At 35.8% G+C, this 25,421-nt stretch overlaps 1 long non-coding RNA gene across 1 annotated transcript; it reads left to right on the forward strand.

Moving 5' to 3' along the window:
* Positions 1-10: 10 nt before the first annotated feature.
* On the forward strand, positions 11-9,009 carry LOC132098368 (uncharacterized). The gene is made up of 3 exons (XR_009422889.1): positions 11-98; positions 7,922-8,022; positions 8,108-9,009. It is a non-coding gene; the product is annotated as an uncharacterized LOC132098368 (long non-coding RNA).
* The last annotated feature ends 16,412 nt before the right edge of the window (positions 9,010-25,421 follow it).

Consider the following 25,421-nt stretch of genomic DNA (forward strand, 5'->3'; position numbering starts at 1 on the left):
CTTAATCAATCTTGATCGTTGTGGGACGCGTATGAAGGGACGGAAAACACGCGATTGGCTATCCATACTTCGTTTTATCTATAAATATCTTAAATTTGGTGAGTACTTTCAGTTTTCATTTTGTAAAAAAAAAAAAAAAAAGAATAAGAAAGGCATATGTTTTGCCGGTAATACAGTATATCCAAAACCGTGATATAATAAATCCAGAGGAAATTGTTTATCCGTTTAAGTCTGTTAGTAACTGATGATGAGACTAGACAAGACGATAAAAGAGTAAATATCTATGTCCGTTGTTGAGTTTAAGAACATCCATAAGAGGGCAATATGGTATCACAAATGATTCACCCACTCAGATTGATTTATATGTAACACTAGATGGCAGAAAATGATCAATTTTAGGATGTTGGATGAAGCATGATGGCACACACGACTGTGATGACAACAGTGTGTGTTTGTTTGTGATTGAATGAATGTCAGATTATTCTAAGACACAGCTAGCCGCTTTGGTGACTTTTCACAAATTATTAAATATTGTTAATGTTTGCATCTAATCCAGTTAATATAAGCTACTGTATTAGAAATGCTGTGTAGTCACTGGGGAAATTGTGTAATAGATATAATTTCACACCATTAGGTTGGCTTTTGTTATTGGCAGTCCCTTTAGTTTATTGCATAAAGCTTTAGTTTAAGGATGTTTCAGCCAGCCTATTCCTAACCATTGTGCCAGAGGGACTGCAGGCCCATGTGGTAGTAGGCAAAGCAAATTCTCATGTGATGAGTCAGTCTTTAGAGGTTTCATAATCTGCGATCTATCTTCACTGTGCTGTCCTGCTGGGCAGAGCCGATAAGGTCTCAGAGGAGTTCAATAATTCTCTTAATTGATTGTCTGGAAGTGAAGATAATTCATGTTAATTGTCAGGCCAGTGAGGTGCTCATGAGTTGAAGCCACTGAAGGAGGAATAATGGACACTTCACTTACTTGCATGGCAAAGACAGACCAAGAGAACAGTAACAGATCTAAACAGACTAATGTTAATGTAGTGAACTGTGAGAGAGAAAACTAATTGTGCTTTGCTTTTTATACATCAGACCAAGCTAATAGTAATACATTCAGGAATGACAACAAAGCCACCAGAGTGCACTATGGGACCATTTAAGTCACTTTTATTAAGATAATTTGATTTAAAGCTGAAGTAATTTCTGTGACTAATGAAGAAAAAAAAAATTAAAACTGCTTTCCTGTAAATGACGTCAGTCTATAGGGCCTGGAAGGCCAATTCTTTGTGGGTTCCCTCTGGAATGTCTAATGATTTCTAATAATTTTTTTAAAGCAATTTATGAAATAGGTAATCTAAGTTCCAACATAAGGACTACAATGGCTGCCTGATTCATCTCACATTCTTGTGATTGTTGGGCTATAAAAACACAACCCAAAATTGTTGAAATTCACATTTGAGGTATGACTGAATGTCATTTATGTTGTAGAACACCATTTGAAGGTCTTTGCACAGTTCACACTTAAGCTGGGAGCAGAATTTTTGAAGTTATTTTATTTTTTTATAATGATTAGAATTTGTAATATATACAAATTAAATGTACATTTTATGTACATTCTGTCAAGCTCTAAAATATTTTATTGGGTAAAAATCATTTAATAATAATAATATTAATAATTAAAGTATTTCTTTATAAATTTTAAATTTCTGTAAATTAAAAAGTCTGAAAAGGTATTTCATCTTTGTCATTATAGTAGAATTTAGTCATGTAAATTATTTAGTTTAAAATGTAATAATTATTTTACTTATTTTTGTAAGTACAATTTTAAAATTATGTTTTAAATATCGCCATTGATAAATTAAATCTGTAAATTAAAAAGTATGTCAGTTTTCCATTTATAGTAGAAGTATCTTGTGGGGGGGGGGGGGGGGGGGGGTTGAGACAGTGAGTGGCCTCAGAGACAAAAAGGATGAGAACCAATGATGCAGGGCTTTCTGGATGCATTCTTCAACATAATGCTCATAAAGTCTCATAATTCCATGTTAATTTAATAATTCAAACACTTTTTCTTATAGGATTTCATTAGTGGAGCTGTCAAAACAAAGGACTGTTTACATAAATGACTCAAAAACAGAGAGCGAGAGAAAGCAACACAAAATGTGGATATTACCAAAGATGCCATCTAGAGTGATCTTTGCCAAGCACAGTCAGAGAGACCTTATCTGTATTGGAGAATGAAGGAATCAAGCCTGAAACAGCCCAAGCCCTTTAACCATAAATAGAGGCTTGTATAATCTATTCCAGCTGCAATCAGAGCACGGATTGCTGTCAGAGCAATCAGCTCATAATTAGGAAATTCTCTGTTGTTCTACTGTGTTTTTTTTGGGAGGCCCCATGGTGCTGAGTGTCTGTCTCTGGGCTGATGTGTAGCAAACAGCCAATTTACTGAACCATTAAGTAAAATGTTTAATGTGTTACTTGTAATTTTTTGTAATTGTTTATGAAATTTACTAACAATTTCCTGGAGAAAATAATTTCTACACCTTACTGTATAATATTGGATTTGAGCAGCTTTAGATACCTCTGTACCCATTTGCAAGGTGCCTATGATTCAGAGACTCCACTGCATTCATTTTCTTAAGAGATTGACCAAAACTCCTCATTGTGAATTGGCCATTCAACACACACAGTAATTGTGAAGCTCAAAACGACGGATCCTAGGGCACCGCACCTCTCTCACAGGTTGAATGCACAGGAGACCTTATTACTTTAAGTCTCTTTACACGCTGTTTGGCTGACACGGCACTGAGCAGAGTGTGGATTGCTTTAGTCACCGCAGCGTTCAGCTGCCCAATTATGTCAATAGCTGGGATTGGAAATAGAATATTATAATGCCCTGGAAAGTTGCTAACTCCCCTGTTTTGAACTTATTAGCTGCGGCGTGGAGTGCTGTTCAGTAATTTATCGCCTCTTGGAGTAATAAATGGGGAAATTGAGCTCTGTTTTCTCTTATTGATTCACAGTGAGTGTTGACTTGCAGGTCTAGAATAGTGTTCTTGCTCTCAGCACTTATTTGTCAGCCGTTTCTTGCTGCTAAGAGTGTTGACCAAATCTGTTCTGCATTCACAATTATATTAACATAGCATAAGCTTTCAAAACAAAGCACGAACTAGCTTGAATACAAAGAATGCAAGTGCAAACACCCTTATTAGTATATAAAGATGAGCAAGTCCATTTTTCATGGTGTCAACAGCATTTGCTTTTGCACAGTCATTGTGTTGTTGTGCGGGGGAGAGACTTTGTTGTTGTTTTTGGACAGAGGAGGGAATGTAAAGTGGAATATGGTCTGAAAGCCAGGCTCTTTAGGGTGGGCACATGTCTTGTCCTTTCTGTAATTGACTCTGGAGCTACGTGTTAGGTTTTCAAAACTGTTTCACTGTGCAGTTATTGCTTGATTTGCACCTCTGTGTAAGTACTCGTGTAAGGTGAGGGGAAGTGACATCATTGGCAATAAACAGTGTCTTGTTAGCAATCAGGCTCCTGTGATATTGCTGGTTTTGATGGAAGAAGGAAGAAAGGGATTGGACAGGGAAAACAAAGGGGCATATCAATCAAACCTGTGTGAAATAAATGCAGAACTGATCATTATATGGCAAATTTTGTGCAAGTGTTATCTCGTGTCTCAATACCATTTGGGGGAAGTAGAGATTTGCAGGTAAATTGGTGTAAAGAAAAGGCATAGATTTCCAATACCACAGACATAGATTCCTCAGTTCAGACCTTTCGCTTTATCAGTATTATGATATTTCCCTGCTCTGCTTTACAAAAAAATAAAAAATAAATCTGTAATCCAATACCTTTCTCTTGTACAGTAGATGAATGAATTGCAAGTGCGCTAATATTTACAATGTCTGGGCTGTTACTTTTATTTTTTATCTTAATATTCCTCTTCTTATTTTTATTTTAATGAAGGTGTCCCAAAAATTATCCAAATTGACCTGCAACTAGTGTCTAAAATATACTTTTTCATTTAGGACCATTATTTGCCACTGGATTTATTTTCCTTTTATTTATTTATTTTTACATTTATGACCCATGACACCTGTGACCCATCAGTTGAGACTCACTGTTGAACACTGTATTAAAATTCCACACAGAATAGATGAAAAGTCAAAGGTTAACAGAAATTCCCTGTGGTTTTAGATCTCAAGAACTATCTTGCTTTTTGACTTTTTGTCCTCCAGAATGTCCTCCTTGGGGAAGGTCAGTGGATCGGGTGGATGTTTGACACAACCCAACCAATGAAGCAGGAGATTTTGAGCAGGTTAACAACCATTAAACATTTAAATCTGATCTGAGATGTCTGAAGTCAGCATGTTCTCTCTCTGTGTGTGTGTGTGTGTGTTTTTTCTTTCTTTTATAATTTTGCATTCTTGCTACATTTGTCATATAAATGTTCACTGTACTGTGCAACTTAGGAGTACAACCAAAGTGGAAATGTAAGGACTTTGTGGATTTGTACAACATATTAGGGCCTGGTTTTACAGACATGGCTTAGACTAAGCCAGGGTTAGGTCATAGTCAATTATAGGACATTTATTAATAGGACAATAATAGGACTTTTAAGTCATTTTTGTTAACATGCCTTAGAAAAAAAATTATTAGTGTGCATCTTGAGACAAAACCAATGCACTGATATATTTTTTAATCAGTGCAAGTTTCTTTCAGTTGAAGCAGCTCAGACTTGCATTTCAGTCTAGGACTAGGCTTAAGCCTTGTCTGTGCTTTATATCTTTAGCTAAGTATAAAAGTGACAAAGTGTTTGTGTGTGTGTGTATAAAGTGCTTTTTCACACTCGAGTTGACGCTGCCTTGTGTGGCTGTGCTGATATGTGGATTCAGAAGGTGTGTGAATCACTAAATTTACCTTTCATGTCCAAGATGATGAATGGAAGATTGAGTGTTTATTTATGCAGTTTTATGGCGATTCAGGCTACCTTATATACAGCTTGTTAATGCATTTGTATTCATAGGAACATAACTTTCACCTTAGAACGTCTATATATCACTCCCAAACCAAGTTTTTTCATCTGCTCACAGTATCACAAATCAGTAAATCTGCCTATATGGGCCAATATTTCAAAATGCTTTTATTAAAACAACCCAGCTGTGCTGTTATAGTAATATATTAAGATCCAGGCCACATTGATCCTGTCTTCATATTCCGGTTTGTTCTACAGAATCTAACTTGGCAAATCATTAAATTTTTAGTGTCTGCTTATATTCAGCTGAATAATTTATCAGGCGGTGTGACGAGTGATTCAGAAAACACTTGATTGTCTGCATGCTGGGGTTCTTGGGAGGTATTGAACCAGGAAAGATGATTTTGAGAATGTATTGGATGGAACGGTGGTCGGTGATGACATTAATGATTGGAGAACTCTGTGCAGAATTGTGATAGAGTAAACAGGAATTGTAATTCTTTGAAGCCGGATATGTATATGTATACACACACTATACATTTCTATATTGAAAATATTAAAACTCTAATACTGTGAAATCCTATAACAATTTAAATTAACCAGTAGCCATTGTTCCAGTCTATACGTTTCTTATTATTATCAATGTTGAAAACCGTTGTGGTGCATATGGAAATGGATTCTTTGATGAATAAAGGTCCAAAAGAACAGCATTTAGTTGAAATAGAAATCACATTTGGCATCAATGTAAAAGTCTTTAACTGTCAAAAAAGAAAGAAAAGAAATGATAAAGAAATATTTTTATACATTCTTTTTCCCTGATACTGTCACCAATGTTGACATGCTTTGAATTATACTGACCAATTATGAATTTGAAAACTCCAAAACTCCCAAATCAACCAATTTGAATGCTTCAGGTGAATGTTAAAGTTGGGTCGGCTGAATCTTACGCATATGCTTTTGAATTTCAAGTACTACATTTTATGCATATTAGTTCCTACTATTATTTGAAATTTCCATGTTTAACTTTAACAAAACAAGCACATTCAGTTCAGCTCATCAGAACCTTTCTAAATCCCTCTAGGTCCAATTAGCTTGGTTGTCCAGAGTCAAAAAGCATTTTCAGTAACAACATTCCATCATCATAAAAAATCATTTTGGATAAATCGCTTTTACTATTCAGAGGTTTAATGCAGAAGCTGAAAGAGGTGTGACGCTATCAGTGGTAATCAGCAGCAACCATTATCGCTGTAGTGAGAAAGAGAAATTTAGCCTCACCACCTCCTTTCTGTCATCTCCTTCCTTTATCCTGCCCGCTCATTTGATTGTTTTTACATTCCAACATTATGGAAATTATGTGCAATGTGTTAGATCTGAGCATTAGCGTGGACAATCTGGACCTTTGCTAGAAATGCTAGATAACATGTGTGCACTTGTCACACAAACACACAAACAAATGGACATTAATACACTCACGACCAGGCACGTCCAGGTGTCATTTACAAAGGCTGAACTTATGGCTGTGAATAGACATTATTAATGGAGCCCAAAGTGGAGATAGAAGGAGCTGTTTAGCCCTAAACCCTTAGTGAATATGAATAACAATAGGTGAGGGATCATTACTGCGGCCTGGAGGGAACATTTAATCAGGTTTTGCTAATGAAGGTAGTTGCTGCAAATCTGGCACATACATAATGTTCTGCTGATGTGTGCTCAGCATTGCATTATCATCACTGCCACTGCCATGTCAATGAAATCTGAAGTCCAAAAGAACTTTAACAGTGTTTTTTAGGGATTTTTTTTGCTTTTGCAACTACATTGATTCATTCATATTATACTAATATCAGTCAAGATACCACAAATGGCTTTTTAAATATTTAATAGCTTTTAGTTTGTCAAAATCACAAGTACTGTGGACGAAAGCCATGAAGTCACTTTTGAAATGAATTAATTCTAGCCACTTCCTTTGCAGCAAATTGATGGCCTGGGAAAAGAAAATATATTATGAGCATTAGTGCTACCAAAGGCACACTGAACTATGATTTGCCGTTTACTGTTGTTTGTGAGAGGCAGGTGGTTATAATGTTTTAGGGGGAGGGATATATTGTTCTAGAGCCTTGGTTATTTAACCCGGGGCCCTGGGCCCACTAGGGGGCCTCAGCAAACTTCCAATTGGGCCTCAAGGTGACTAAAAGTATTTAATAAATGTGTTACTTTAGTAACATTGAGATCTGTTATAGTTTTTATTAACATTTTTCAGTTTTTATTTTTATATTTTCTGTCTTTATTTTAATTTAAAAGTTTTAGTATTTAGTAATTTTTATGTACAATTGTAATTTTTTTATATATATTTTTATTTTAGTTTTAGTTGTTTTAATACATCAAGTTATACTACTTTTTCAAGTAACAGAAGGGGTTAACTAATAACCTAGTAAATCAAAAGTGAATTTTTTTTAAAAAATTAACTTTAATCTAAATGAAAATGTTAAAAACATAATCAAAATATAAATTATTCATATATATAAAATAATTTATTACAGTTATTGAAATTTTTTAAGATAAAATCGAAGAATGTTGAGTTCTTAAACTTTTACAATCACAGTGAACAATAATGAAATATACTATATCAATACTCCCAGTTTCTGTTAATAATAATATTAATAAAACATTCATAATTATGGCAGAAATACCAAAATGTAGTATATATCGGGGAGTCTTTGATTATTGTGTTTGACAAATCGGGGCCCTTTGTGTAAAAAAAAAGATTGAGAAAGTTTTATTGGATATATTAACTGTGTACTGTGTGTAATATTTTTCATCTGTTTTTCTGGAAAAAAAAATATAGTAGCATAAGTGGCCTCAAAGTATCAACTAAAAGTCCCATTTAAAAAAAAATACACTGTATTAATAATTTTATTATTTATTTATTTATTTATTTTTTTTCAGAACACTGTTGTTCACATCGTAAGCAAGGAGAAAACTCTGAAGTTGTTTCAGCAGGACACTTTCAAGATGATGGTTGACTCAAAATCCCGAAGACATCAAAAGTAAGTAAAATTTTTTTTTTTTTTCATGTTCAGAAAATGCTGTTTTGATCGGAAGATGCTAGACACTAATATATAAATGATGCAGATCAACATGAATCCCTTTTTAATTCTCTGGAGTCAATGGGGTAGACGAGTCAAAGCTGATGCATTTACCCAGCTGTTAAGACTAATGAAGTGCAGCGGTGAACAGCGTGCCACTCTCATATCCGTTTGATGTCGGCACGTCCTTCCTTTGTACAGAGGGAACAACATGGGGTGCTCGATCACTTCCAAACCCTGTTCAATCTAAATTAAAACTCACTAATCTTGTTATCATGCTGACCCCTTTCGAGACACACTTCCACAAGGCCCCTTCATCCCCGTCAACCAAACATTTTCATCCAACTGAGACATAAGGATATAGTAGGGAATTAAATGACAGTGTGGCAGTCTGAAGTGCATGGGAACATTGATTTCAACAGGCCTGTTTTGATCACGAAGGCTTTTGAGGGATTAGGGGTTTCACTTTTTGTCCCTTTTGATTGTTCATACCAACTTGCATGATAAAAACATCTTAGGTCCTCTGCTCAAAACCGAGGGTAAGTTTCACTCTCACTGCCAATTTGAGACCAGGCAGTTTCGTTTTCAGTCACATTGCTCAGGGTTAGGATTTGGGGATGGAATAGGCTGTGTATACGTCAATGGAGCCGTGCGGATGAACGTATGACCTCCTCCTAATCCTGCGATGTGTCCTTCATAAGACTAGGACAGGCCAGACCCTGTGCTGGAGATGGTGAAAGTTCCATTTCCATATGCATGAGATGAGCTGTTGTTATTTTAATGAAGGGCATCCTCCCTCGAGCAAATAAAAAAGACTGAACTGATGCTAGACATGCCTCTGTGATCAGCTTTAATGGTCTATCTTTGTAAAGAGATGTGGCAGAAAGGAACACATTAGGGTGATGCCTGTGTGTGTCTCAGGAAGTCTCATTTGAATCATTACTGTGATGATCCTATAAGAAAAACATAATCCATAATCATGATGTTTCTGCAAATTTCCTTAATTTTTTTTTTCTCCTGCTGTCTTTTGAGAAATGAACCTGGAGCATTTGTCACAAACATCCCCTGTTTAGAGAAAGGTTTGTCTTGTCTAATGTGCACAGGCATCCAATTCTTTTGCTATATGCTTTAAAAAAAAAAAAATATATATATATATATATATATATATATATATAGTTAGTTTCGATCTGCATCGATGATGCTCTGAACCTGTTCAATGATGGAAAGATGGATCTATTGATTATTTAATTTGGCTCTCAAAATAACATTCTCTATCTGTAGGTCCCGAAACCTTTCTGATAAAGGTCACTATATTACAAACAGGACAAACAAAAATAGAACTTTAAAAATAGACTGAAATCCTCTACTGAACATTGTGGGGACCAAACAATGGAAAATGGCTCATCAAACATTCTAAACAAATGCAATAACGTTTCTGTGTGTGAGATTTAGGGTTAAGTGATGTAAAATTCCATTAGCTCATTATAAAAAACAATAGAAGTCAATAGAAAGCCCCCACCCTGACAGAAAGCAAAACGTGAGTGTGCGTGCTTATGAGAAGCAGTGAAAGAATGACTACCATCTTTGACTTGCTCCTCATCCAGCCTCAGATCACTCACTGTCAAGATTTTCAAATCCAATTTATCTATAGATATTTCAGAAACTCATTTGGAGGTGATATTCTCTCTCTCCATACCCACTGGCTCTGGCTCCAGTCATATACCCCTCTCCTGTAGGCGGCCGTAAGCCTGATCCTGAGCTGTACGATTTGATTTAATTTGAAGGGCCGTCTGTAATCCCCCGCGGTACTCACTGAATCCCTGGTTCTGTCTGCTCTGCCGTGCCGTGAGTGTTTGCCTGTTATTGTGCTTGCTGCAGTGCAGGGATCCTTGGTCATTTAGATCTCACACTGTTGAAAAGCCAGCAGCTCTCAGAGCAAGTTTGAAAGAGTTTTCAGCTGCTGTTTATCTGCAGGACACATTCAAATAGGACTCCTGTGGGAGTATTTCTCTGTCACGTCATGAATAATTAATTATACCGCACAACTACATGTAGTGTACATGCAAGTGTAGGAATCAGTGGTTTAATTAGGAAATAGAATCGTATTCTTTTTTTAAAAAGATATTTGGATATTTTGAGTTTTAGTACAGTAATGATTCTCTTTATTTATATTTGACACTAATTGGTGACCTAATATGGTACCAAAAATGTTGTAGCATACCAAAGATACAAATATCTAATATTGAAATTTATTTTAATGATCATCATTTCATATGCCCAACAATAGGCATTATTGTTAATGCATTGTTGATAGGCTTATCAACTTTTCTAGAGAAAATATATCTGTATTTTGCCGTTTTTTTTCACGTTTTAACCTTTCATTTTATTTACTATAATAAATGCAAATTGTTTGAAAGTTCGGAGACAAATTTTAACTGATGCATTAAATGGATCGAAAGTGACAGTGAGACATTTATAATGTCACATTAGATTTTCAATTTCAAAAATCCTGGAAAAATGTATCATGGCATATAATATAAAAGAACTTCCAAAAATGTATTTATTAAATGTGGCCTTATGTCAAAAACATAAAATCCTACAGACCCCACATTTTTGACCGGTGTGTGTATATGGTCAGATGCATTTTATTATTTGCATGTAGCATCATTTTTTTTTTTTTTTTTTTTTTACTCACTGGTTGAGAACCAATGTTTAAATTAAAGATTTGTTTCCTGATGTTTTATTTGATCCCTCTAGTGGCTGATGCTGGTATTGCTTCCATTCTTCTCTTGTGGTTTTCAATGTGAGGGTGCGGCGCAGGGTCAAGCAGGGAAGCAGGTGCTCTCTCAGGGTGAACAGTTGGATCTGTAAACACGGGGCAGAGATAAGCACCTGGAGAGCTTCTTTTATATTTTCTTTTTAAAGCGTCCAGTCAAGAGGAGAGCAATTCAGCAGCACAGAGGACCTAAATTCTGTCTCCCCTCTCTTACTCTGCCATTCTCTTTGCTCTAAACTAAATTTGTTTGGAGTAATACACCCACAGCCAATCAAATGAGCTGTAAATAATGTGTGACTAATGATGTCAAACAATAGTGGCGAATAAATGAAGTAATAATAAAGAGAAAGAAGTAGTATTAGTCAATGGACTCAAACAAACAGGAATACATTAAAGTAATGCTAATTGACCAGTTGATAGACTGAAGATGACAAAATCTTCATTCTAAGTCTCTGTCGGTGTGGATGGTAAGGATAATAATCCTTTTCTCTCCAGAGGCAGTGAGTCAGCAGTAATTACGAGTGCTGCTTTGACTCCCTGACCCTTAAGTTCTTGTCTTGTCTCTATAAATAACAACAATGATGGGTCAGTAGCATCACCCACAGGAGCACCATCACAGCATAGCAATTGAGATCCCATGAGCTGCATGAGTGTACATTTAATGATACGTAGTCTGCTAACATACGTTAGTTAGTGTTAACTAACGTTAACTAACTCACAACCTTGGTCTGTAACCCTTATTTATGTTCCATAAAAATTTTATATAAAAAAACGTTATTTCTAGAATATATATGGATCTTTTTTATTTATACTTTTATATACACATGTGTGTTTATTAAATATATTATTTTATTTATAATGTTTTACTTTTTTTATGCATTTGATTTATTAATAAAAATATTTTATTTTATACACACAGTAAGGGCAGGCAAGTTTATTAGCACATTTTGTACACAATGGTAATTCAAAGTGCTTTACATAAGAGAAAGTAAAATAATAATGAAGAAAAATAATAACAAGAATAAAACAAGTAATTTTTTAATAATTTTAAAAGTTTTAAAATTGCTTATTTAAAATGAATTAAAAAAAAACAGTGAATATATAGTGCAATCAGTTCTGACATTGCACAGTGCTCATTCAATAAATGCACAGCTAAACAGATGAGTTTTAAGTCTAGATTTAAATGTGACTAATATTTTAGCACATCTGATCTCTTCTGGAAGCTGATTCCAACTGCGGGCGGCATAGTAACTAAAGGAGGACTCCCCTTGTTTTGTGTGAACCCTTGGTATTTCTAACTGACTCGATCCTAATGATCTGAGTGGTCTGTTAGGTTTATATTCAGTGAACATATCTGCAATATATTTCGGTCCTAGGTCATTTAGTGACTTATATACGAGTAAAAGTACTTTAAAATCAATCCTAAATGTAACTGGAAGCCAGTGTAAGGACCTGAGGACTGGTGTGATATGCTCAGATTTTCTGGTTCTAGTCAGAATCCTGGCAGCAGCGTTCTGGATGAGCTGCAGCTGTCTAATGGTCTTTTTGGGAAGGCCGGTGAGGAGCCCGTTACAATAGTCCACCCTTCTGGTAATGAAGGCATGAACAAGTTTCTCCAAATCTTGGCTGGAAACAAAACATCTAATTCTTGTAATGTTTTTTAGATGATAGTATGCTGATTTAGTTACTGCTTTGACATGACTACTGAAACTAAGATCTGTCTCCAGAATCACACCAAGATTCCTGACTTGATTTTTAGTTGTTTGCCCCCTAGAGTCAATGTATGCATTCACCTTGAAAACTTTGTCTTTGTTTCCAAATGCAATGACTTCAGTTTTTTCCTTGTTTAACTGAAGAAACAGGGCACATCCAACTATTAATTTCATCAGTGCATTGGCAGAGGGAGTCAATGGGGCTGTAGTCATTTGGAGATAAGGCTAGGTAAATCTGGGTATCATCAGCATAGCTGTGATAGGCAATTTGGTTCTTTCTCATTATTTGACTTAGTGGGAGCATATACAGGCTAAACAAGAGCGGTGCAAGAATTGACCCTTGTGGGACTCTGCATGTCATGGACGTCCACTTAGACTTATGGTCTACTAGACTCACATAATAGCCTCTCCCTTCTAAGTATGACCTGAACCATTTGAGTACCATCCCAGAAAGCCCAACCCAGTTTTCCAGTCTCTCTAGTAGTATGTTATGATCGACAGTGTCAAATGCAGCACTGAGATCTAGCAATACCAGCACCGATATTTGGGCAAAGTCACAATTTCATATCCAATTCAAACAACAAACAGTTTGTGCCTGAGAGAGATTTTGGAGGATTGTTCTGGGGAAGAATATAAAACTTGTAATTAGTTTTAATGTCTGTGTATAACTTTAATCCACTTGAGTTCTTTTTTCTAATCTCATTAATTAACTTTAATATTAGTGTCCTTTATGTATTTTGTGAAGTCTTAAATCTTCTCTCTCTGTCTTGGTTTTCATACATTGTTCCTGAGGAGAAGCAGTGAGTTTTCTTTTTTTTTCTGATGGAGTGTGATATAGGGATTGCTTGGGGTGTAGCTGATATTAATAATCCTGCAGATCCTTTCTGTTTATTAAACCGTACAGTCCCAAACAGAGAAGACAACCACCATGCATTCAGTATAATAAATACATGACGTATTTTCAGTTAATGCATTTAATAACTTATTAATATAACATTTTATAAATAAATACAATAAATGATTTTGTCTTATTCATTTTATTTACACTGAACAAAATTACACTGAACAAAATTTAAACATAACACTTTTGTTTTTGCCCCCATTTTTCATGAGATGAACTCAAGGATCTAAGACGTTTTCTATGTACACAAAAGGCTTATTTCTCTTGAATATTGTTTACAAATCTGTCTAAATCTGTGATAGTGAGCACTTCTCCTTTGCAGAGATAATCCATCAACCTCACAAATGTGACATATCAAGATGCTGATTAGACAGTATGATTAATGCACAGGTGTGCCTTAGGCTGGCCACTATAAAATGCCACTCTAAAATGTGCAGTTTTATCACAGAAGTGCCCACTAACACAGATTTAGACAGATTTGTGAACAATATTTGAGAGAAATAGGCCTTATGTACAGTACATAGAAAAAGTCTTAGATCTTTGAGTTCAGCTCATGAAAAATGGAGTAAAAAACAAAAGTGTTGCATTTATAATTTTGTTCAGTGTATTTAATTTAATTTCATAATATCCTTAGAATATTTTATACTCACAATATAATAAATAGAAATACATGAATTATTTAAGTATAAAATGTTATATAATATTTATTGAATATGTATGTTTATGTGTTAAAACAAATCAACTGGGGTCAACTGTAATCATGATGAATAGTAATTCTATGGTAATATATCACAAACACTTGTGGCAATGTCCTTTATTTGGTATTTAAAGACTTAGGGCCACTCTCACACTTTTTCTGAATTCATACTTGGTGTGATGGCGAATTTCAGATTACTCTCACTGTCTCACAGTGTTTCAGGTAATGATTGTTTTATTGACAAGGCCCTTCTGTTTACAGAGTGAAGCTGTTGGCTTGTTTGTCACACTGAAGTCTCAAGGACATGGATGGATTTTAGTCCAAGTCATTAATATGTATTGGAAATTATTTTCTTCTTTGTTGAGAATTCTAACAGCTTTGAAGGCTACTGAAGTGTTGAGGAAGGCTAGAGCGCTTTGTCATGTTCATTCTCTGGCACAAAGGTGCTTGGTATTAGACTTTCTGCCCTGATTCACAGGGCCTGGATCATCTCATTCGGTCTGTTTTTTTCCCCCTCAGTCTGCTTTTTAGCTGGCGGGTGGTAGAGACCTTTATTGTACTGCCCTGACAAGAAGTAGAGAAGAAAAATCATATCCAATTCAAACAACAAACAGTTTGTGCCTGAGAGAGATTTTGGAGGATTGTTTTGGGGAAGAATATAAAACTTGTAATTAGTTTTAATGTCTATGTATAACTTTAATCCACTTGAGTTCTTTTTTCTAATCTCATTAATTAACTTTAATATTAGTGGCCTTTATGTATTTTGTGAAGTCTTAAATCTTCTCTCTCTGTCTTGGTTTTCATACATTGTTCCTGAAGAGAAGCAGTGAGGTTTTTTTTCCTGATGGAGTGTGATATAGAGATTGCTTGGGGTGTAGCTGATATTAATAATCCTGCAGATCCTTTCTGTTTATTAAACCGTACAGTCCCAAACAGAGAAGAAACCACCATGCATTCATTATTTCCAGAATTAATGAAAAATTAAAGTTCTATATGGACACCGGTCAGGAAAATGCTGACGTTATATTTCATTCATATTCTTCACATACGTAAATTATCACAAATGTATTCCTACTTTTGTGTAAATTACATTTTCATATTGCTATATACAGTACATGTATATTAAATTATATTTATATTATATTATATTAAAAGCTGCATCATGTTTACGGTGCAGTCAAGACAGTACTCTCAGAGGAATTGGACCTTAAACCTTAAAGTGTTCCTGTAGCTCAATTGGTAGAGCACTGCGCTATGAAGCGCAAGGTTGGGGGTTCAATTCCCACGGAACACATGATAGGTAAAAATTGATAGCCTGAATGCACTGTAAGTCGCTTTGGATAAAAGCGTCCGCTAAATGCATACATTTAAATGTAATTTAATTAAAAAAAATTTAAACAGATTTCCCATTTTGCTCTTGCTGATTTGTTAGAAGAATTTTTAAGAATTTATTTATGCATAATATTATTGGCTAGCATAATTTAGAGTAGATTTTAAGCATTTTGTGACCAGTTTAATCTAATAAAATCCATCAGATCATGCTTTTAAATAGCATTTAATGCCAATAATATGGCATAAGGATGAGCAAATTTTTGGAGCATAGTATGAGAAAATGTGCTTAGATGTTTAGATAAAATAATACATTTCAAGGAACACAACTTTCCAAAAATATATATTTTAAACAAATGTCTGTACAATTGGTAGCAATGTTGTTATTTTAAAGTATGTTGGTTACTATGAGTCTTATAGAAATGAAAGATATAGAGTTCATGTATATAAGTCTAATATACATTAAAAGTTTTCAGTTAAAAAGACAGATTTTGCTCTGTAAATTAGTTCAAATGTGTTCTTGTATAGAATTGATAAATATCCCTTAATTTCAGAGGATGTTGGTTATATTAATTAATTTATTTCTTAACATTAAATTAGAGAGAGGAAGACAATTATTTAATGTAGATGAGCCTAATTTGTGCTGAAAAGCATGGCAATGAGGGCGCAACACTATTTCAATATTTTTACTACCTGTATTGTGATTGTTTAGTGAATGAGATGCAGCATTTGCACGTTAAATTGGTGCAACTGTTGTAAATTCGCCCCATAATATTTTAAAAGTATAAAAAAGTAAAAGTATCCCAGAAAGTAAGTGAAAGTGCAAGTGTACATGGAAGAAAGAAAGAGAGCAATGATCTTCCGCCTGCATCTCTTTAGAAATAAGAGGCAAACATTTAAATGGATGTGTCAGTTTGAAGATGGATAGGACTCTGTTAATGCATTTTCTCTCATACGGCGAGGAATTAACTCTTCGCCAACTTTCCCGCCCCAGATTGGGGCTGTGTAATGAACCTTAAACAGAAAGTGCAGAATGTGTTTATCTTTCTTTTCGCCTTTCCACGTCCAAAAATAAGAAAAAAAAGGGTTGGAGAGCTTGAGGAAAAATGCCTTGACACAGCTGTGACTGATTGGTAATGCAGAACTCAAAGCCCATGTGAGCCACACAACAGAAACTCTTCCTTTAACTCATTTCTGGGAGTTGGGAGAAAAACTGAGGTGTAGAAATGAGAGTGTGTGTTTTGAAGATGCATGGAGGGAACCTGTATAGGATATCCAACAATTGGTGGTGTGTGTGTATTGGTTGGTTTGTGGGATAGATATGTATGTTCAAGTCTCCACAGGGGTGAAGGAAGCAAATCAAATCTGTGTGTGTGTGCACATCAGTGCAGACAGCTTGGTACCGGGGATGTGAGTAGTTTTGAAATGCATGGCTTCTCCACACCGGCCACTGGTCATGTCTCATTTCCAGATGAAAACGAATAAACCCAGACCTCGCTGTTTTAGTCTTTCCCTCTAAAAGCTAGACACTGAGGCTTCCCATCAAAGCGAGGATTTCATTTGTGTGTGTGTGTGTGTGTGTGTGTGTGTGTGTTTGGGGGGTTTCTTCTGTGTCCCCCATCAAGCTGCCCCCAGCCGGGACTTTGTCCTTTTCCAACATCTTTTCTCCAGTGCTGTCACTTCAAATGTCTCCCATGGTGCTTTGGAAGACTGTGAACTGAAGACTGTGAGCAGGAGAAAGCGCAGTCTACTGGAATGTGTGTAAACAAATGTGCTTGTTTTCAAGCTTTTACCTCAATCTAAACTAGGCTGACCAAAGGACTTCATGTGGTGACGTGGAATATTCAACGTACTAAGCTACTTTACTTTTACAAGCCTTTACTTTTTTAGCTCCTCTCAGCCATGTGACAACTTGAGGGGCACTTGAATTGATTGTTTTGTTAAGATTGTACAAAAGAAGATTTAAAAGTAAAAATAATAGGGCAGTCACAAGGTTACAATTAATCCAATTAATTGAATGATTCTTAATAGTGTTTAAATTACACATTTAAAATCTATTTTATATGTAGCTTTTTTTGTAGTAATTTTTGTAGTAACAATATCCTGTTAAATGTATTGTAAAAAAAAAAAAAAAAAAAAAAGTGGGGAAAACATTTATTTGATCCCCTGTTGATTTTGTTAGTTTGCCCACTTATAGAGAAATGAAGGGTCTGTCATTTTTATGGTAGGTTTATTTTAACATATAGAGACAGAATATCAACCAAAACAAATCCAGAAAAAACACATTATATAAAGGTCAGAAATTGATTCGCGTTTCAGTGAGTGAAGTTAGTATTTGATCTTGCAGTGAAGTCATCCTGTACCCTTAGCCAGGGCTGTTTGAAGGAATTTGGTGGCCCCAAGCAAAATGGACATAGAGGCCCCCCGACCCCCCGCACGCACGCAAAGCCTACAGGAATCACAGCATAGCCATACAGTTTAAGTTCACCCACACTTTATATAAATAAAAAAGGTTTACAGTAAATACTGCTTGAAAAAATAGTTTGGTGGGAATTCAATAGTGATTTGCACTGTTTTTTTTCTAATAATATGACTGCACACACTTATCAGTTTAAACTCTGGGCTGTGCAGGATATCAGCTATAATTTTTAGAGCTTGTGGTACCTTGGCTATATAGAGGAAACATCAGCACTGAGAAGTGATGCATCTGTTGATGTTGAGGATGAAGTTGATGGTGTAGCTGGAAAAAAAAATTGTAAAAAAAAAATCTGAAATTACTTGTGAAGTACGTTTTACCATTTCACTGTTAGCATATTGAAAGAGGTCACTATTAACAGCTCAGGAGTGCGTTTCCCAAAACCATAGTTGCTAACTAAGTTAGATGGTAGACACTTTATAATAACAACCATTAATAGATGGTAAATTGATAGTTAATTAATATTTAGTTAATTGTCATTTAACTGTTAGCAAACAGTATTTTTTACTTATTATAAAGTTTACCGAAAACTTAAAGATAAGTTAGCATTTCCATATTTTGATATTAGAAGGAAAAGGATGCAGGCAGCTGCTTTCACTACCAATGCTTAAAAACATCCCAAGCTAATGTTTGATGCACGGAATTTATTGTGTGGTTTTCCTAACCCCCATTTGGTAAATATATTATCACGGTGGAATAGTATAGCATGCTATTTGTTATGCCACTTTCATCTAGGGCTGTAGCTATCGAATATTTTAGTAATCGAGTATTCTACCAAAAATTCCATCGATTAATCGAGTAATCGGATAAAATGTGTTTTTGCTTAATTAAAGTGCAATATTAATTATGCAAGAGAAAATAAGACTCCTGGGTCTCTTAAAATGAACAACTAAGTTTCCTTTTTTAGAAAAAAAATATTTTTTATTTTTAAATGCATAGAATGCAATGCATACATCAAAAATAAACATTTAATTATTATCCATTGTTTCTCTGTCTGTACTTGTACTGTGAACAATGACAATAAAGTTGACAGATGAATTAAGTGCATTTAAGTCCCATTCGGTTGGGGTTTTAAATAAAGCATTTTCTGAGATGCACATTAAACATTAAACACAAAACATTCATTTAATTTATATTTTAATTATTGAAAATTAAGCAAACTTAACCTTTTGGTAAACAAAGGGGATTTACTATTAAAAATAAAACATGGAAGAAATTTTGTGTGATTTAAACCTTACAAAAAAAAAAAATGTTTGATTTAGTAGTAGGCTATGTACATTCTGCTGAACAATAGGAATACATCTCTGGCAAATTACTTTTATTTTGACGGGTTGACGTACCTTTACAGTTCTGTGTATGTGATGTGACGCTAGTTTTACTTAAATCAAATGGTCAAATGCTCATGAATTGACATATTAGAGCAGTTCTGGAGATGTTGTTCATGTGTTCACATCCTTATTTGGTGAGACAGCAGAAGCTGAAATCAGAGAGCGTCTCGCGCGCTTCAGTGTGTGTTAATAAAGGAAGACGCGCTTCTGCTCCATTCATTAACACAGACACACAGAACATGCAGGATTCATATTTAAATAGACTGTTCCGGCTCAATATTTACAGATATTAGTCCATATCGTGATTTGATGTAAGTGCAATGACCTATTTTTTAATTAATTCATTCAAAATTTGGCAAATTACATGTCATTCTGCGTTAAACTGTAAATTCCGTTTTTATGACTGGATTCCGCGATTCCCTCCGCGTTTTCTGCATCGCGGAAATCATAGGGCCCTAGTTGTGGTATACCAGCTTTATCTTGCAATGGACACACACCACGATGTTCTCTTTACGTTTGCCCGCGCCCTCAAATCAAAACACTTCTGACTCCTTGCAGTATGCGATTTCTGTTCTGCGTCTTCCTTATCCCGTTAAAAAACATATTACACTAACCATATTCCTTCCGTTCGAAAAAAAAAAGTTGCACTTACTGTTCGTTACAAGCAGCATTTGTCGTCAGGCAGGTAGCTAACATAAACATATTTTTGCTAGCCTACCTGCTGCAAAATTACACCATTTGTACAAGACTGACAAGTAGAGCTATTTTATCCAGTGTAATGTATCACTTACCACTATCTTGTTTTTTTCTTATCCTCCTCTTCCTTTCTCTTCTGGCTTCCTGAAGCATAATTCCGCTTCATGACTGCCGAGGAGGTTTTGTATTTTGCCGGCAGCAGAGATCACGTGGTTGGCTGGCTGCTGTCAGCGACTACTGAGAGGGGCCCCCTTGAGGGGGATCCCGATTACAGTGTCATTACACGTTACTGCATTGACGATCAAAGGGGCGCTCACACGGTGTCATTGCATTTTATTCTTAACCAGTCGTTGTCTTGGGGCCCCAGGCCAGCTCAGGGCCCCAAGCAATTGCTTGGTTTGCCTGCCTTGTCGCAACCAAGCGGCAACGTTCTGATCTGAAAAATGAAGCCTACCCGGAAGTGCGAAAAACTGCAATACATCAAAAATCCGCCAGGGGAAGGTCCCAAAAGGGAGCAAATGTGATAGCCCCCATGTTAAAATGTCCGTTTTCACAGCATAAATTCATGTTTTTACAAGTTGGTCCCATGGACTTTTATTGTATTTTTCGATAGCTTCCGAGTGCCTGACAACTGTGAGGGGGGTGATTTTTTTTCTAACTCGTTAGTTTAGATCGTATTTAGATATAAAATATATGACAATAAGGGTGTGGTTAACTTTGAGTGACAGCTTGATTGACAGCTGACAAGGCAGCGCCACGGAGAATGACAACAAGAAGCGCCATTTTTTAATACAGTTGACATATAATACTACTGTTTCTGTATCATGAAATGTAGTTTTAAGAGGTTTTCAGGCGAGAGTGTAGTTGTTTAAAGCTCAAATCTGTGGTTTATTTAAAGATTTATGAAAATTTTATCCAGTTGATCCAGCGATGACCGAGCGCTCGGCGTTCATGTACCCCGCCTGAAGCAGTCTTTCCTCGGCTAGACCTTCTAAAGTTTGCCGCCAATGCCGCGGACTCTGGCGTCTCTGTAGTGGTTAAACATGAGATATAATTCATCTTGTGTATATCTAATGGGCGATTTTTGGTCTCGTAAATCTATAATTTTTTTCCTGGGCAATCGTTTTGGCTGAGGGGAAGTTTAATAACTTTATAAGCTATTTAACTTTACCGATGTATGGTTAGACTAGAGCAATGACTTTGTATGTTTAACTGAATTGTTTGCTTTATTTGTATAGCTTCTTATACCTTTTAATTATACTTCTATAATGGCTAATATTGATAAAACTGAAATTTAACAAAAAGAGACTGGGTTGAGTTTTGTCATTTCAAATTTTAATACAACGAAGATGATCTGTAATGTTGTTTACTGCAAAATCTGTTGTTTAGTACAAATGCACAAATTGCCTGGACCATAAAATGTTTAATATTTTTTATATTATATTTAAAATGAAAAGAGACAGGTTTGTGTTTTATATTTTGTTTTTTCATAAATAGGCAAACGTTATGTGTAGTTGAATCTAATCAATATGCGTTGCCTGAACCACATTTGTGTGGCTATAATGTTTAAGATTTCTTTTAATGAAAACGAAAATAGTTAGTATAGTGTTTTATAACATATTTCGTTGCCTAAAATATACACAGAGATAACCGAATTTGCAGAGCGAGCCGAGTGAAGCGCGCTGCGTCAGAAGGTGGGCGGGGTTAGGATTTCCCAAGATTTTCCAAGATGGCGCTGCCCATAGCCCCCATAAACGACTTCAAACCCGTTCTTCAGAAAGTCTATGGGTGACGTCACAGGCGCTTTGTCCATATTTTTTACAGTCTATGGTCGCAACGGGCCTGCCCTTAGCAGAAAAACAGCCCCAAAACATAATGTTTCCACTTCTGTGCTTGACTGTAGGGATGGTGTTCTTGGGGTCATAGTCAGGATTTCTCTCCCTCCAAACACGACGAGACAAGTTAATGCCAAAGAGCTCAATTTTGGTCTCATCTGACCACAGCACTTTCTCCCAAGTCTTTTCTGAATCATTAGCTGTTCACTGGCAAACTTTAAACGGGCCTGTACATGTGCCTTCTTGAGCAGGGGGACCTTGTGGACGCTGCAGGATTTCAGTCCATCGTGGCATAGTGTGTTACCAATGTTTTGCTTGGTGACTGTGGTCCCAACTGCCATAAGATGATTAACAAGCTCCTCCTGTGTAGTTCTGGGCTGATCTCTCACCTTTCTCATAATCATCCTTACCTCATGAGGCAAGATCCTGCATGAAGCTCCAGTTGTCTCCTTTTCACCAAGCTTCGTGCTGAATATCTTGTAGCCCATTCCAGCCTTGTGCAGACTTACAATCTTGTCTCCGACATCCTTTGACAGCTCTTTGCCCATGGTGGTGGGAGAGGTTGGTATGGGAGATACTGATTGTGTGGACCGGTGCTTTATTGAAATTAGGAGTAACTTCTTAAAGTGACAGGACTAATCTGTGTTCCACATGGGCACATATCCAATTAGGATATAAGGTTTTTTATTTTTATTATTTCATTAAAATTACAAACAATAAATACAATAAATATTCTATATGATTTTTTCATTATTTAGTACATGTATTAAAAACATTAACAGCAGTTACAAAATACTGTTTTAATGGCTTTTTAAGATATATTTATGGATGGCAATTTTTCTGAATGCACCTGCCATGTCAAAATTAATTGCGAACCCTGCACATTCCCATAATTCTTTTCTGCACTACATGCACTTAAAACCTGCCCTTATAGACAGCTTTGATTGATATTGGTGCTCATTATTGCTTCTCTTGCAAACCATCCTCCACAGTTTCTCTGCATGGTTCATCCATCCATTAAAGATTATGTAATGTGCATATTGAATATTTCTTATTGTGTAACAAGATAACTCTTCATCTGTCATTGACTAGTATTGAGCTCTGCTTAATTAATGGCTTTGACTATAATCACAAATAATGCTTTTACCCTCAATTGCATGATCAACCTTATCGATGCTTTCAGCAATAGTGCGTTTGATTGAACTGATCAAAGGGATAGTTCATTCTGAAATGAAATTTTTCTTATTTACTCACTCTCATGTCATTCCATTCCTGAATGACACTTTCTTCTACTGAGCACAAAAGGAGAATATTCAAAGAACTGTACACATTCCACATTGGAATAATGTGCACCAGTATGTGCAAACATGTACTAAAAAGGTTAATTTTGATTTCATGTTGACTTTAAATTATCTAGTGAATGATAGTGATGATCTCCATTAACACTATGAACCTTTTAAGACTAATGATCTGACAGTGTTGTTTCGCATAACATAATCTATTTACAAGAATGTACAATTCATTCCCATAAATATTTCTGCCTCCAGTTAATAAATGTAAAATCTGCCCTCTTCTCTGTTATTTCCCCTGCCATCTGTCCTGAAGTTAATCTCTGTGGGTAATGACCAGAATTTGATTTGCCCCTGAGGAAATGTATTAATTTAATCCTTATCTCTTGCTTGTAATAGATCTGCGCTCTGATTGCTTTGGGCAGCAGTTGATGAGATTAGATGTTGTTCGCATTGTGTTTCTGAGTATCTGGCCGGGAACATTGTCCTGTACACTGGGATGCAAAAATTTGAGTGACTTTAAGTGACACCCCTCAATGAACTGTAATAAAATTACACGAATATTAATACATAACTGGTATTTATCAACAATTTCTTCGTTGTAGCTGTTAAAAAAATTATATGTCACTGATGTGAATCTTTATATTCTATTATAAAAAGGTGCTTTTAAACTCTTGTGATGATGATATTTCCCTCCCTGCATGATATTTAACAATATGCAGAATTTTTTTAGGTAATTCATATTACTTTCTATTTTACTATATTTTTACAGTACACATTTGTACTCATGCCTCATCCTCTGACAACTTAAACATGACAACTTTTCCAGTAAGGGATGAATACAATAAACAGATGATGTTCGTTTTAGTGCACTAGCTTGATTTTGACTATGGGACAGTGCACTAATCTAGGAAGCTGATTGAGACACACCTAAGGTTGTTTTTGCTGTAAGTCCTGTAAACCAGACTCACAAGGAAGGCAGTGAGACATTGTGCACACATTTGGTTTGGCATGCTTAGACTGCAGATTTACCTTTCATCCCTCACAGAATAACAATAACAAGATAACTCTGTTTGTCTGTTTCACTTCAGCTTCCTGAACAGTCCGGTTTTTAAGTTTATGCCGGAAAGTCTGCTATGAGTAAATATCACACAGATAAGTGTGTGCACACACAAACAAATTCTTAGTCATAACCACTCATAAAACATTCCATTTTATTTTGTTATTCTGGGATTGGCATTTTAATAGTGGCAGCTTTGAAATATATCATCTTGGTGATTTCCATGGTATTACTTTTGAGTCACTATGTAAGCTAATCTTTTCAATATTAAAGAAGGATTTTGAGACGTGTTATGTGCTTGATCCTATACTTCAGATTACATTGAAAAAGAGCCACCTTAACTGTACTTTCATATTGTTATTCCACAATGACCTTCACTGCTATGTTTCTTTATTCTAATCTGTGTTCCAAACATCATATTGAGTTTTGGACCAAGGAAAGGACTTCCTGTTTGTATTATTGTGATGATTTCTATTGTCCGCCAAGTGTGAGACCCAGAGAAAGAGAGCTGATAACTCTCTTCACAGGCCTCACATTTCTCTATCAGAGATCTGTCGACATGGCATGCACTCTCCAACTCGGAATGTCTTTTTTTATTACCAGCTTGCCACAATATTGGACTTTAAACAGCTTACTCTCACCTTCGCCCTCACTATAGACACCAGCCCATATTGCACATGAAGACCCCAGCCAATATCAAAGCTGAGATAAAAGACTGTTTGTGATTAAAGTAGGAAGGGGTATGGACGAAACGTGATGGATTCTATACAAATAGGCTCCTCTGGCTCTAATGCATATCGCTGCCTGGTGTGGCTTCAGCTCGGAATATTGCTTTTCCCTTCTCCCTGGTGTTACAACCCACCCCAAAGTGACCGGCACTCTGTCACTTTCTCAATAGGATTGGTCAAGATTACCACATTAGGCGCCGAAGAAACAAAAGGCCCCGGGGTGAATTTAATTGGCAAGAACAGGAGTTGGCAGCTATTTTCTCTGAGAAATAGCTGTCTGACGTACACTGTGATGTTGCATTTAATAATATTTATATAGATAGCCTAGAGGACATCTATAACTTCCATTTAATTTTCTTGCATCTTATCTCTTCACCTCTGGCAGCGTTTTCCTTTTTTCGTGCAAGTTTTTATGTCATTTTGATATTGTTTTTAAAAGTCATTATAGTTTTTCTTGCTTTTGTTATTACCATTTCTCTTTGTAGCAGAAAACATCAAAAGCGTTATGAGGACCCTATGAGAAAAGTACTTTA

Source organism: Carassius carassius, chromosome 22 (assembly GCF_963082965.1).
Source record: "Carassius carassius chromosome 22, fCarCar2.1, whole genome shotgun sequence".
NCBI lineage: Eukaryota > Metazoa > Chordata > Actinopteri > Cypriniformes > Cyprinidae > Carassius > Carassius carassius.